This window comes from Pseudophryne corroboree, chromosome 5 (assembly GCF_028390025.1).
Source record: "Pseudophryne corroboree isolate aPseCor3 chromosome 5, aPseCor3.hap2, whole genome shotgun sequence".
NCBI classification, from domain to species: domain Eukaryota; kingdom Metazoa; phylum Chordata; class Amphibia; order Anura; family Myobatrachidae; genus Pseudophryne; species Pseudophryne corroboree.
This window is the reverse complement of record NC_086448.1, coordinates 749,878,312-749,891,548: the sequence shown is the minus strand read 5'-3', so window position 1 is coordinate 749,891,548 and position 13,237 is coordinate 749,878,312. Positions and strand designations below refer to the sequence as shown.

At 42.2% G+C, this 13,237-nt stretch overlaps 1 pseudogene; it reads right to left on the bottom strand.

The window, feature by feature from the left end:
• Positions 1-1,012: 1,012 nt before the first annotated feature.
• On the bottom strand, positions 1,013-1,131 carry LOC134931525 (5S ribosomal RNA; annotated as a pseudogene).
• Between the last annotated feature and the right edge of the window lie 12,106 nt (positions 1,132-13,237).

Below are 13,237 nucleotides of genomic sequence, written 5' to 3'. Positions count from 1 at the left end.
TCTACTGTATTACCTCTGGGAAAAGCTATCAGTTAACAGGAAAGGAAATTTTTCTGATCAGAAAACTATAGAGTGTTAGTGTGGGCTGAAAAAGGTGTGAATGTATTGAACCCCGCTTGGTGAACTCAGTGAACTCGGTGAAACTCTGTGAACTTGGTGAGCACGGTCTAGGTGAACACGTGCAACGGAGTGTGATAAAGCTTTGTGAAGTTGTTGTTTTCTTGGTATTACACTCCGGCTGTTTTGGAGCACAGTGTGAAGACTCCAGTGATCCTACAACTTATAGATAGCAAGTGTCTATAAGCGGTACGATTGGACCGCATGGTTGTGTGAGCAATACGTGGCGCAACGTGATACGAAGTTTTGCATATTTGTGCGTAAATCTCGTCATCATACGCGTTGTGTAAAGCACATGCAAGTGTGATTTGTGTAAACATTGTCTTTTAGGCAGATAGTCACTGGGTATGGTAAGTTACTCGTGGGGTTTTTTTTGCGTAGAGGCAAAACAAGGGACTGTTTTGGTGTCTCTCTGGGGCACACTTTTGATAAATTAACTTGTAAATGAAGATAGAATGGTGTGAAGTATAATCATAGAGATAAAACGTAACTTTTATTTCATATCAGACGATAAAAAAAGGGGGAGACGAACAAAATAGACAAATAATGCTATATATATCAGCAAGGTGAATAAAAAAGTATTAAATCACAATGTGACGATATGTGACTCACTTAGTGTAAAGTAGGTGGCAGATGGTTTGTCTGCACACCCACTAGGAATAAGCGAGTATTGATGTTTGAATTTAATCAGAGCGAAAATTTGGTAAATCCTGTATTCTCTATAGATTTATGAATTTTTATACCTAAGTATATTCATGTGAGAGAAACAGGAAAAACCGGCTTTGACGACTCCGAACTCCTTCTAGTAGGTAACACAGATAATAGTGCTGCAAAGACTCATAGCGGTAAGATTACTGGTGAGTGAAGGATATATACACGGAAGGTGTATTCCTTGATACTATAGTACCCAGTATTCCCAGAGGGTCACCCTTTCTGGTACTGACCAGGCCCAATGCTGCTTGGCTTCCAAGATCAGACGAGATCGGGCATGTCCAGCATGGTATGACTGTAGATAGTCAAGCACATACCTATCTGCGTATGGAGAAACTAATTGCTTAATAGGTTTGGGCTGGTCTGGAAAAGTATGGGGAAAATTTAACCCAGTTACTTCAAAGTATCTGGGCACTGTGTCCTAGTGATTTGGGTGAAAAAATGATGAAGCCGGGTGCAAAGGGATTTATTCACATATATACAATATCGAAATTATGCATAGGGCAGCCCGTATTCTGATATTAACACTGGTGCCGAGTGTATTATCGTTGTGAGATACCCAATTGTTTGCCCAAAGTGTAGCGTTCAAATACAGCTATATTAGTAATGTGAGTTTTATAAGGAACCATGAGAAAAACATGAAAAAAGAATCCTCAAGAAGGGCAAAACAATTTACAGGTTGAGTATCCCATATCCAAATATTCCGAAATACGGAATATTCCGAAATACGGACTTTTTTGCGTGAGAGTGAGATAGTGAAACCTTTATTTTCTGATGGCTCAATGTACACAAACTTTGTTTAATACACACAGTTATTAAAAATATTGTATTAAATGACCTTCAGGCTGTGTATATAAGGTGTATATGAAACATAAATGAATTGTGCAAATGTACACACACTTTGTTCAATGCACAAACTAATTACCTTCAGGCTGTGTGTATAAGGTGTATATGAAACTTAAATGCATTATGTGCTTAGATTTAGGTCCCATCACCATGATATCTCATTATGGTATGCAATTATTCCAAAATACGGAAAAATCCCATATCCAAAATACCTCTGGTCCCAAGCATTTTGGATAAGGGATACTCAACCTGTATATGCACATCCAGGTAATTCAAACAGTATATCAGTCTGCATTAGACAATTACAAGGTAGATATAAATATCTGCATAATCCAAGCAAAATGCTTGGTGGAATAATATTCTGGTAATTGAAATAATAGGTCAGTCTGAATTTAGACAAATTCAAGGTTTAGATAGATAAATTAATTACTAAATACTTTGCAGGAATACCAAAAGTTGTACACTCCGGCTGTTTTGGAGCACAGTGTGAAGACTCCAGTGATCCTACAACTTATAGATAGCAAGTGTCTATAAGCGGTACGATTGGACCGCACGGTTGTGTGAGCAATACGTGGCGCAACGTGATACGAAGTTTTGCATATTTGTGCGTAAATCTCGTCATCATAAGCGTTGTGTAAAGCACATGCAAGCGTGATTTGTGTAAACATTGTCTTTTAGGCAGATAGTCACTGGGTATGGTAAGTTACTCCTAAAGGCCCAGGGGATATAGGCCGAAGTAGGGCCTGCACTGGCTACGCGTGTCTGCTAAATAGGGTGGATCCGTGGTTCTCGGAGCAGAAGAAGTTAGTGGAAGAACTTTGAGGACTTCCACCGTTAGACTACTGTGTTTGGAGCATTTTAGGAAATTTTCCCGTGTTAAAAGGGTCCACAATGGGAGCCAAGTGCACAACACAGGGACGTTCCTCAGTCAGGGTTCAGACAGCAGAATTGAGACCCAGGGGGTCAGCTCGGTAGATAATGTGGGGGAAGTATGGTCCCCACACTGAGACCTATTGTGATGAATGGACACGAATGACTGTGGGGGATAAAGCATAATTTCCTGGGATAGGTAGTTTTGAACCAGAGGCATTGCAGAATTTAAGGAGTAGGATATATCTAATAAAATCCAGAAAACAAAGGATTAGACATACAGATTGTTTAAATTTATGGCAGCAAGAGGGCGATATGCAAAGGGAACTAGCTTACGCAGCAGGTTCCAAACCTAGCAGGAAAATGATGGCAACCGCACCACCACCACCGTATATTGTAGGGGAGAAAGTGGCTATAGACAATGGCATATTGGTACCTGATAAGAGTATAGTTGATAAATGTACTAATGCTAACCCGTGCAAGTTGTATCCCATTTTAAACTTTCCTCAGGACTGTGAGCAAGAAGATGAGCCCAGCACGATATCGGCACTCTCTCTAGCAGCCACCATACAGAACACTCAGGTGGGCACGGCCCAACCAGTAAGATCAGTTGTAAGGCCCCCTAGCGGAGGGATAAGTGAGGTCGTGTCCACAGGTAAATACGGTACCATACATTATGCAGAGACAATAGCACCTCAGATTGTGGAGTCAACTCAGAATGATGTAATTGAATTAAATCCTGTCAGGGTGATCGCAGTCCCCAATGGGAAGACTGACGCTCAGGGAGTCACTCCCATCAGCAACATTGCTATGCATTGTCCTTGGTCCCGGACAGAATTGAGACCAATTATGTCTGAATTTCCCGATCCCAGAAAGGATCTAGTGGCATGCCAGAGGTTTATTAAAGAATTAGGTAACGCCACCGAACCCACAAACAAAGATTGGCGAACAGTGCTACGAGTATGTTTACCTTCCAATATTGACCCCGCGAAATTCATTACTGATTGTAAATTAGATGCAGAAGTACCTCTCACTGATGAGTACACTCAGGAGAATGTACGACAGATCAATCTGCAATTAGGAGTATATTTCCCTACTGTTGTCAAATGGAATAAAATCTTTTCCATAAGACAAAAAGAAGGTGAAACGGCATCTGAATATTTCCACCGGGTACTGCAGGAAATGGCTAGATACACTGGGGTCGAGGACATTAAGGAAAATGTACATCACAGGGAGGTAGCTGTGTCGGTATTAATGGACGGGTTAAAAGAGACATTAAGAACAAGGGTACAAACCTCTCTACCTAACTGGAGAGGTATCTCGGTGGCTGCATTAAGAGAGTCCGCTATCAAGCACGATCGGAATGTCATTAAGCACAGGGAGTCACAGGGGGATAAGCTGATGACAGTAAGTATAAATGCCCTTACATCCAAACCGCATCAGCCAAAACCCCAGACCCCTGATGGTAAGTCGCATGTAGTAGTATGCTATAACTGCCGGAAGGACATTTTGCACGGAACTGCAGTTATAAAGGCACACATAAGGTATATCGACCCCCTAGACCAGGATAAGAACCACATTATAATACACATGATAGGGATCAGGGATCGCATAGGAGAAGTTATAAGCCGCATGCAGGGGAAACAAGGAGGTACCCACCTAGGAGGGACAGGCAGACCTCCGAAAATTCTCAGCTACCCCCCTCACATATTGTAGCTGCCAGCGCGCTGCGGGAGGGTCACAATATACAATAGGGGTTGGGCCACACCTGTAGTCTGCAGCCAGTGAAGTTGATTGCTAGCCTTGGTAGTGAACCTGAGGTCACAGTTGATGTAGCTGGTAGATCACTACCTTTTCTTGTAGATACAGGGGCGGCCAGGTCAGTGTTAAATTCAACGGTAGGTATGAAAACCACGGGTAAAACAATTTAGGCAATGGGAGTAACAGGAGTAGAACAACACTACCCTTTGAGTAGACCTGCGGAGATTACGATAGGGCCTTTGTAGACCAAGCATTCCTTTTTGTTAGCTGCATCGGCTCAGATTAATCTACTTTGGAGAGATCTATTGTGTAAAATGGGGTGTGTCATATATTGTACTCCTGAGGGTGTCTTCTTAGATATACCCGAGAATCACGTTCAGGAAGTGCAGGATATGTTAGACACCCCACAAAGGCTAATGTCACACTCTGCTGGTATAGACAGGTGTCCATCCAAGGTAGAGGAAATGATCTCACAAATACCGGGATCCCTCTTGACCAAAGATGGACAAGACACTGGATTGATGGCGAATGTAGCTCCCGTAGTAGTGCAAATAATAGATGGTAGGATAGCTCCAAAAATCCCACAGTATCCTCTGAAGCCAGAGGTGGAATTAGGAGTGCACCCAGTCATAGAGCGCTTGCTACAACAGGGCATCCTAGTTAGGATGTCCAGCACTGCCAATAGTCCCATCTTCCCTGTGAAAAAGAGTGGGGGGAGGGGTTACAGGCTAGTGCAGGATCTAAGAGGGATAAACAAGATAGTTGAGAGCCAATTCGAAGTAGTGCCAAATCCAGCTGTCATCATGCAAATTCCCCCTACTGCAAAATTTTTCACTGTCATTGACCTCTGTTCTGCTTTCTTTTCTGTCCCTCTGCACCCTGACAGCCAATACATGTTTGCATTCACATACAGGGGAGTACAGTACACCTGGACTCGCCTACCTCAAGGTTTCATTGACAGCCCAAGTATTTTCTCCCAGGCTCTGCATGACTGTTTACAATCCTTTCAACCTGAGAGCAGATCAGTATTAATACAGTATGTAAATGACTTACTGCTGTGTTCTGATTCACTCGAATCGTCCTTGAAAGACACAAAACAGCTTCTGTTTCACCTTTCTAATACGGGACACAAGGTGTCAAAGGATAAGTTGCAGTTGTGCCAGACCAGGATAAAATATTTGGGACATTGCTTGACGCAAGGCCTTAGACACCTTACCTCTGATAGAATACAGGCAATTCGCGACATGACTCTGCCACAAACCCAGCAACAGATCCGCACTTTTCTTGGAATGCGTGGGTACTGCCGAAACTGGATCCCATGGTTCTCCATACTGGCTTTACCTTTGCAAGAAATGGTCTCTTCAAACAAACCAGATCGGATCTCGCACACAGATGAGTCCGAACTGGCATTTGAGAGACTCAAACAGTGCCTATCACAGGCACCTGCATTAGGCATGCCAGATTATGGGAAACCCTTTGAATTGTACGGTACGGAAAGTGCTGGGTGTGCGGCAGGTGTCCTAACCCAGAAAGATGGTGATACCAGCAGGCTGGTAGATTACTAAAGTGCACAGTTGGACACCGTAGCGCGGTCTCTCCCCACATGCTTGCAAAGTGTTGCAGCGATAGCTTTGCTAGTGAGTAAAAGCGAAGACGTAGTGTTAGAACACAACCTGACAGTCCATATGCCTCATGCAGTGTCAGCCTTACTGAACTCCGCTCAAACCAGACATGTCTCATCAGCACGGTTTACAAGGTGAGAATTAGCACTAATGGCCCCTGTAAACATCACCATAAAGAGATGCAGCGCACTAAATCCTGCAACTTATCTACCGGGTTTGCCTGGACAGGCACAAAGGGTGGAGGATGAGAAGGATGGTGAAGGAGGATTTAGTGCAGATACTGACACGCATGATTGTATGGAATATCTGAACCAGACTTTCACTGCAAGACCCGACATTAGTGACAACCCACTGGAAGGCGTAGATTTTACTTTTTACACTGACGGTAGTTGCCACAGACAAACGGACTCGGGAGACCTGTGTACTGGATACGCAGTCGTAGATGACAGAGGTATCATAGAAGCTGAACCCCTGGGCCCACCGCACTCAGCACAAGTTGCTGAGCTGGTCGCCTTAACCAGAGCGTGTGAATTGGCCAAGGGTAAGTCAGCCAATATATATACAGATTCTAGGTATGCCTTTGGAGTAGTGCATGATTTCGGGGCCCTATGGTGCCTCAGAAATTTCATGACGGCAGCTGGCACACCTGTAGCGCATGCATCCCACATAAAAATGCTTCTAACAGCGATACAAGAACCAGACAGAGTGGCTGTTATCAAGTGCAAAGCACATACTTACAACCAAGATCCAATCTCACTTGGTAACAGCCGGGCAGACGAAGCTGCTAAATCAGCAGCCAGCACCCCCATACAAACAGATATCACATCACTGATGATATTCAACACCATCAAAACACAAAAATTAAGTGAAATGCAAAATTTGTGTTCCCCACAGGAAAAGGCGGTCTGGAGGTCAAAGGGATATGGCCAGGAGTCCTCAGGACTCTGGACAGGTGGACAGGGTAAGCCAGTGGCCCCCAGAGCATATCTTCCAAGCTTAGCTGAGGCGGCACACGGTCTAACTCATCTGGGTAAAGAGGGTATGAGTAAGCTGGTGAGAGCCTACTGGTGTGCGCCAGGATTCTCTTCTCATGCGGGTAAGAGAGCAATGACATGTCTTATTTGCTTGAGGAAGAATATTGGAAAGTCAATACCAACAGAACCATCCCATATCCCGCCGACAGACGTCCCTTTTCAGGTAATACAGATTGATTTCATACAGTTACCACCCTGTAGGAATTTAAAATATGTGTTAGTCTGTATTGATGTGTTTTCCAATTGGGTAGAAGCGTTCCCTGCTGCCACAAATACTGCTACTTTCACTGCAAAGAAAATTATGCAGGAATTTGTGTGTAGATATGGTATCCCTAGAATAATTGAAAGCGATAGGGGTACCCATTTTACAGGTGAAGTCTTTCAGGTTATGTGCAAACTGATGGGAATTAATAGCAAGCTGCACACTCCGTACCGGCCACAGGCGAGTGCGAAGGTGGAGAGAGTGAACAACACTATTAAGAACAAGCTGAGCAAAGTGATGGCTGAAACTGGATTGTTGTGGCCAGAAGCTTTGCCACTAGTGTTGTACAGCATCAGAACCACTCCCAGGTCCCCCCTTAACCTATCACCCTTTGAGATTCTTTTTGGTCGACAGCCCCATGTAATGATAGACCCCCAGGATGATTTGAAATGCAATAACGAAGTGACTGTAAAATATTTGGTTAAGATGAGCCAGCAGCTGAGGAATCAAAACAAAAATCTAAAGCTGGTGATTCCTGACCTACCGAACAGTAATTCTCATGACATTGAGCCTGGGGATTATGTAATGATTAGAAATTTTCTACGCTCAGGTTGCCTCATTGACAGGTGGGAAGGACCGTACCAAGTCTTACTAACCAGCACGACAGCATTAAAGGTTGCCGAAAGAGAGACTTGGGTCAACTCGTCCCACTGTAAGAAGGTCGCTGACCCAGAGAGAACCCGTGACAAAGAGCAGAGTGTAGAGAACATCGTATCACTGGAGTTTCTGTTCCGGGAAGGTTGAGAGGCAGGACTGTTGTCACGGCACCTGAGCGTGGAGAACAACAAGACCAGAGGCGGTTGTCGCACCAGTTTTTCTTTTTATTATTATTTTCTCCATCCATCACTACCCTCCTTCTCTTTTCCTCCCCCTTCTTGTTTCCTTTCTCTTCCCTTAACAAGATGGACTTACCCCAAGAGACTGCGTTCCGGGTTTCCTGTTAACACTGTTGTTGACCAGAACAGTCTGTTTCGGTGAGAGTACCAGAGAGGTCGAGAAAGGATCTGGAATGGGTTCGGATGGCGAGGACGGATTTGTAAAATTCTAAGAGCAACACATCACTCGAGCAAAGGCGAGTATCAGAAAACGATCTGGTAGTCAGGGAGCTCGGAGGCACTGTGAAGGGTTATTGGCTGAGGAAAATTGCATTTGTAAGAATTGTGAGAACATAGTTGAGGATGGGTGCATCCAGAGATGTCAGACCAGCCTTAATATCAACATGGACCATCATCCATTGAGTGATTACCACTCACTAGTGGGTAAGGTTTTAAACCAAACAGAATGCTGGGTGTGCTCACAAGTACCTCAAGGTCAGAGCAAGTCAGGATTAGTACCGTACCCTTTAGCAATAGATGAGGTACTCGAATTACGGGGTGGGAGACCGGTGGACAAGAAATTTAATATTTCTAGGCCCCCTAGTTTGAAGCTCCACCAGTATCATGTAGATAGATCCTTATTATGCTTCAACATTTCCAATTTCCGAAAACCAGGAAATTGGGAGGTGACATGGAATAACCAGACCATGGCCTTTTCGCATAGAGCTGATAGGATACCCATAGACTCTGAACTTGTACGCCAAATAGCCAACAGTGGAAGGTATTTTCGGTATAGGTATATTCGAGGAAGCAAGACCATGTGGGTTGCAGAAGTATCACCAGGGTACTGTGCTCATATCATACAGACTGATACTTGTACTGAACAGATGGGAGAACTAGGGATTGGGTTTTTCACTAGGAAATTTGTAATATGGTAATGTCATATTCTGTCCCATATGTTCTCCCCGATGATGCCTATTTCATATGTGGGAGGAAGGCGTATAAGTGGCTTGCCCCAAACTCAGAGGGATTGTGTTATGTTGGAAGAGTGTTGCCAGAGGTCATGACCATAACCCATGATAAGATGAAAAATGTTCACCGCAGTGCTCAGGCTCCTTATACTCATACTCACTATGAACACATCGTCAAGAGACACCTCATAGATAGGACAGAGCACGTAGCCTCTGATTTGATCCACAAATCCACCGGGATTCAATTCCTTCTCGCATTAGACATCACCCGAACTGCCAGAGGAATTATAAATTATAGGTATATCCATGCGCTAGCGAACTTGATAGATAATATCACTGAGATGTATGATGACACCTTCAGGTATACGGGTAGGGAGTTGCAAGCTTACAAAACAGAACTGATCCAGCACAGGATGGTCCTTAATTATATCACAGCTGTGACGGGTGGGTACTGTGTCACTTTGGCAACTCAATATGGTGTGAAGTGCTGCACGTATATTACAAACAGCACTGATGACCCAACCGAGATCATCGATCAAAAGATGGACGATATCTTGCAGTTGAAGTGGGAGTTCCGAAGGAGGCACAACCTTACCCTGACTGCTGTGAGTAATGAACTGACTGGCTGGGTCTCATGGTTGAACCCACGAAATTGGTTCTCAGGATTAGGAGAATGGGCTCAAAATGTTATTATGAGTGTAGGAAAGTTTCTCCTTTGTATCCTGGGAGTCGTCATAATTTTTGGTTTGATATTTAGGTGTGTTCGAATTCTGATGCGGCGCAAGCACGGCACAAAATTGATGAGTTTAAGGAGCGGGGGCATTGTTACAGCAGCAGATTTAATTTATGACCCATCCATAGAGACAGCGTTATGATAAGGATTGCACATGAATTCCATGGCCTGTTTCTTTCACCCGTTTTTCCTTTGTCTCCCCCTTTGCCCAGATACATCGATCCGGAAAAGACATCGACTACACCCAAGAATGATTACAAAAATGTTATGTGAATGTATTTTAGATATGTGTCTTATCTTCATCTCTACAACCTTCAGTTAGTGACACACATAGTCGACAGGTGATATCCACATATACTAGCACTCACATATGTTCCTCCTCCATGTATCATCGACTAAATGTGCACCCCATTTGTTGGAACAAGAAGCCGAAAAGAGCTCGGTAATGTTTGTTGGCCCACTTACAGACCCTTAATACGGGATAAGAAGGATTTAATGTATACTTCGCAATACCTCGAAGCTTATCTAGAACATATACGGCACGATGATACATGCCCCTCAGACATGGATTCATACATACATGCTTTTACTATCCCACTAGGTCATACATTTCCAACCTACACCTCTCCTCCTACCATCCAATCATCTGTAGATATTGTATTGTATATTTTTCTGTTTAGTGTTTAGATAGTGGCAGTTATTGTTGACTGCCAAAGGGTGGACTGTCAAAGTCGAAAAATATTGTAGTACACACACCACGTACTAACAACACACACATGAAACAAGAAATATAAACCTCCCTAGTGCATATAGCGCAAGAGCATGGGGCAAGAAAAACAACAGGAAAAATAAAATAGAATATATGTACGTCCCTGTTTTAAAACCGTAGAATTGGGTGTTTCATTCTCAGATTCTCCGAATGGATGATGTTCAGTATAGATGTCACAACGAGGAATATAAAATAAAAGAACATAAAAACCAATGTGTAATATTCCACATAGAAATTTGTTTCAATCCCAAAATTTCTTAAGATCAATACAGATGGGTGGCTATTTGAATGTAGTGCGTACCCCAAAACTCACAAAGGAGAGTGGTGTACAGGACACATCAAGGTATCTTTTAAGGTCTATAGATTTTCATATACAGCGTACCCAGACTCACACTTGATGATGCAGTATGAATCCTATAAAGGTATCTTTAGTTTTCCTTTTTCATGACCAGGAATCGTTGGGTAGATCTCACACAACCTCAATTTGATATGGAAAAGAACAAGAAAAAGGAAGACCAATGTGTAGTATGTATAGCAACCACGTTTTGTTTAAAATTTGACCTCGTAGTAAAGGGTGATATTACAAACACACCAGACAATCCTTCAAAAAATGTATATAATTCCTCAAGAGATGGCGTACCCCAACTTACACTTGGAAATGTAAGATAAATCCTATAAAGGTATCTTTCAGTGGACCTGCTCCCCAATATGCAGGAAATGACACATAGTAGAAGAAATATCTTTATAGAGATATAAAAGTTGTGATATAGAGCGTACCCCAACTCACACTGTGTGATATAGAGTGAATCCCATAAAGGTATCTTTTGATCAACCTCTCCTCCCGATGTGAATGGAACCAACACACGTGATAAAAGAGGATGGAAAGGTGTCTTTACAGATATATGGTGATCTCCATATAGAGCGTACCCTGACTCACGTATATAAGTGAGGTGATGTTCCCGTAAAGGTATCTTTATATCACGTATCCCAAATTTCACGTCCACACCACGATTTTTCTTAAAAAACTGTTTTTTATTCGGCTATATAAAACTTTCCACAAACTCCGCCGCGGAGTGTACAAAAATACAAAAAGAATATTTTAGCCCCAGAACGAGACTAATTACCAATATAAAAAGTTAAGGCATAAAAAAAGTCAAAAAATTCATCCAAGTTAAAAAAAGAATAGCTACTCACACTCCCAGATGTGTTTTCAATCAACGCGTTTCGGTCGTAACGACCTTTATCAAGATGAACTGGGGTGTACTGGGGTGAGATATTAATGGGACAAGTATCCAATCGTGATGTACAGGAAGTGACATCATTCAATTAAATATTCAGGGGACAAGCAATATGCAAACCATAATTTACTATTGTTCAGCATAAAAGACTGACAAAATAAAACAGGAGCTAGCTTCATTAATATGTTTTTCTACAAATATAATCAGATGATACATAATTAAATAAGGTCCGGTTCTGTTACGTCAAATTCCGCTGGCCGGAAGTTCCGGTCGCTCAAAGGAAGCCGGGAAATGTAGTTTTCTGTTTGTTCATTTTGTAGTTTAAACACTCGGTTTGCGTAGCTGGCCGGGAGATGTAGTCCTAACCATCTTAGTTCTGTAGTTCTGCTCGAATCCCGGAAGTGACGGGTCACGTGATTTCCGGAAGTGACAAGTCACATGAGCGATTGTGCCGAAATCTCGACAATAGGATTGTGGGAATTGTAGTTACTACGAATAAACACAGCGCTGTTAATTCAAACTATCAGAATAAGCACGGAACGTGTATAATGTAAAAATATATATACAATCAAACTTAAACAGTATTGTTAATACTAATAGTTGTATTAACACAGAAATATTTTGTATATTTTATATATAGGAAAAGTCATTTTCGCCATCATTTATGTCCGGGCTAAATTCCAATTGGATAACAGTTCAGTAAAACTGACAAACTTCAAAAGGCTATAAAAACCACTTTAATTCGAAATCGCTGTTAAGACCGCATGGGTCTAAGGTGTTGTAGTTATAGATACAACTCATTTCGGCTTTGGCCAGGGCACATGCTATATTTTTATTTCTTAATGACGCTTTGACATGTCTAATGCCAAAAAAACCTGTGATCCTAGAGACCGAACAGTCGTGCACATTCTTAAAATGTAAAGACAAGGAATGTGTGACGATGCCCTTTTTTATATTTCGAATGTGCTCTCCAATTCTGATTTTAAGGGAACGAGATGTTCTACCAATGTAAAATAAATTACATTTACACCTAATGGCATACACCACATTTTTGGTGTCACACGTTATGAACTCTTTAATGTCAATGACAGTATTATTGATAGTGATACTCATGATTTTACTGGTACCCTCACTCTTGATGTTCTTACAGCCAGTACAACCTCCACATCTAAAGAAACCCTTTGACAAGGTTTTTACTGTAGACAAAGAGGTAGGAAGTGCACTAGCTACTAATTTATTTTTTAAATTGGGAGCTCTCCGGTAAATATGAACCGGTTTTTCTGGCACAAGGGAGCCTATTATAGGATCCTTTTTTATAAGATTCCAATGTTTTTTAAACACATATTCTATGGATCTATATTGAGAGTTGAATTCTGTGATGAAAGCCCAATCGTATTTTTCGTTTTTCACAACTGGTTGAGTTCTATTTGCTAAGAGATCTTTCCTATCTATCCTATTGGTCTTTTCCGTAGCCTCTTCAATTTTTTC